The sequence below is a fragment of the Pygoscelis adeliae genome, unplaced genomic scaffold (assembly GCF_000699105.1).
Source record: "Pygoscelis adeliae isolate BGI_AS28 unplaced genomic scaffold, ASM69910v1 Scaffold308, whole genome shotgun sequence".
NCBI lineage: Eukaryota > Metazoa > Chordata > Aves > Sphenisciformes > Spheniscidae > Pygoscelis > Pygoscelis adeliae.
The window spans coordinates 3,083,795-3,086,155 of record NW_008825306.1 but is presented as its reverse complement, the minus strand read 5'-3'; the positions used below and the strand labels follow the sequence as shown (position 1 = coordinate 3,086,155).

The 2,361-nt window shown below is 47.3% G+C and overlaps 1 protein-coding gene across 1 annotated transcript in view; it reads right to left on the bottom strand.

Moving 5' to 3' along the window:
- Positions 1 to 2,361, bottom strand: part of SMYD2 (SET and MYND domain containing 2) — a 55,636-nt gene that overhangs the window by 30,243 nt on the left and 23,032 nt on the right. The window lies entirely within an intron of this gene.

Here is a 2,361-nt window from a genome sequence, read left to right as displayed (position 1 = left end):
AACCCTGCCCGGCAGGAGCGCTGGGAGAGCCACCCGGCCGCCGGCACCCTCAGCTCAGCCGCCGTGGGCTGGCATCAGGGAGGGGGCTGCCCACGCATACCTCCACTCAAAGACGCAGTGAAGGCCTCCCCGAGACCTGGCCACGGACCCAGATCTCGAGCAGGGAGTGCCCCAGGGAAGGCGCTCGCCCCACCAACCTCACAGCCCCTATCTAGAGTAACAGAAAGGCCTCCCAAGACAAAGCACTTCAGTCATGAACAGTTTTGCTGTTCAGGTCACAGCGGGCTTCAGGTGGCATGGCCTGCTTGATAACTAGAGCAGGACTCAGCTCGTGCAAGTCCGGTGCCATTCAGGTTCCCTCGCTGCCCGTCCTAGTTTACACCGCCTGCCGTAGGGCTGTGATGGCAGAGGGACCCCTGCGTGACTCATTTCTCCAGTGGTGCGAGGAAGCAAGGCCACTGAAGATGGTGGGGTGGGCAGGAGATCACAAAATATGAGGGGAAGGGGCCTCCGGAGGTGGCCAGCCCACCCCACCCATGTTGTGCATGGCTTGTGGATGCCAGATTTAGGTTACGGCCCAGAGGCTGGAAAGCTGACCATCCTCTCCTAGTATTTTAGGATAATATCCTGTAGTCTGAGCCAAAAAAATCCCATGGAATTAATGAAAAATTGTCATAAGGAATGGGCTTCTCTTTATAACGAATGAGTCAATCAGCAAAGAAACGAACAACAAGAAGTCTGAATATGTCAGTGACAGCCATGTTGTACATAAAACAAAACCTCCCAACAGCAAGAAAATACTGAATTTATGCAAAGTAAGAATTCCTGTCTTAGAATTATTAAGAATAAATCTGTTACTGAAATCCCAATGCAACCTAAGGGAAACCAGTAAAGCTGTCTGTACTAAGAAAAGTGCTACAGCTTTGTGCCCAAGTATTCTGCATATAATTATCATTTGTACAACACCCTGATACAGCACTAAGAGAATATTCCTTTCAGAAATATAAGTAAAGTGTTGAAGTGAATGAGAATATTTTTGGTGCCACTTGTAGTTCATGAGCAGTGTAGATTGATGTAAGCATCCAAAGGTTGTAATCTCTGCTATTAGTATCTGTATATTTAATTTTGTGTTAAATCATTTGCACCGTAAATCATTGGTAAGATCCTTTTTGACTAAACACACCGGTTGAAACTTGAGGCTCAAAATTTCCATGGGGAAGTAAATCAGTAAAGTGGAAAGAAGAGAAGTGTGTTGAAGAAGCAAACCTGAAATAAGAAATTAGCTTGCAAAAGTGCTTTGAGAATGTCGCTAAATAAAAATAAAATAAAAATTGATCCAGTAGGATCGTGATGAAAGGACTACATTTTAATCTTATTAACAGTGCAGTATGTGACAGAGCTATTCATTTTGCTAAAGTAGCTCTTGTGTTGCTGAGCCGGGAATCTAGTCCTAAATTAAAACAGCAGCAGTAGTCTGTAGCTATTCAATACTAATATTCCAACCCAGTCTGTTTCTTAGGGTAATTCCAACTAAGTAGAAATAGAAACACTAAAATAACAGTAGAGAAAATAAGCATGCAAAATTCAATTTGCAAAAAATTGTAACACATCCCATACTGCCTCATTGCAGGCACAGGGTGCCAGCCACAATGGGGGTGAAAAGCAACGCTGAGGTGCAAGGCACTTTCCCCAGCATCACGGATGTCCGTCAAGCTGGGTGCTGCTGGTCCTCCTCTGCTGTCGGCACCCGAACGAGCCAGTCAGAGCTAACCCAGCACACTACCTGAGCGGCAGTGTAGGTTGTCTGCATCTGCCCTAACCCCATCGCATTTTCAGCTGTGAAGCACCTGCCCAGCTGCGTAAGCTCAACTATTTGTGGGGCCACCCCGAGAACCAGAATTTGGAAGTACTCTAGTGTAAGGGAAATGATGCGACGCCCCCAAACCCCAACCTCCCCGTTTTGAAGCTGGATCTCTCACCCACCACAGCACGGTCCCGCAGGGACTGAGCTGGACAAACAAAGCCATGTGCTGGAAACAGGTCCGCCGACAGCCCCAGGCAGGGCCAGGGGGTGAACCAGGTCCAGGGGCCCTGTCTGGGGCAGCAGGAGACAAGGTGCAGGGGTTGTGGGTGGGGGTCCCCAGGGAGGCTGGCCCAGGAAATGAAGGTCTATTCGTGCCCTCAGGGCCCTAACAATAAACTATTCCATATAACTAACGTATTTTATATCCAGTTGCATATCTTTAACATCTTTGACGTTCTCATCCATCGTAACATGATGAAACTATTGGAGCCACTGCAATAATGTATCTTTCTGGACCGGCATTAGTTGAATTACTTAAAACATCACTTTTTTACACG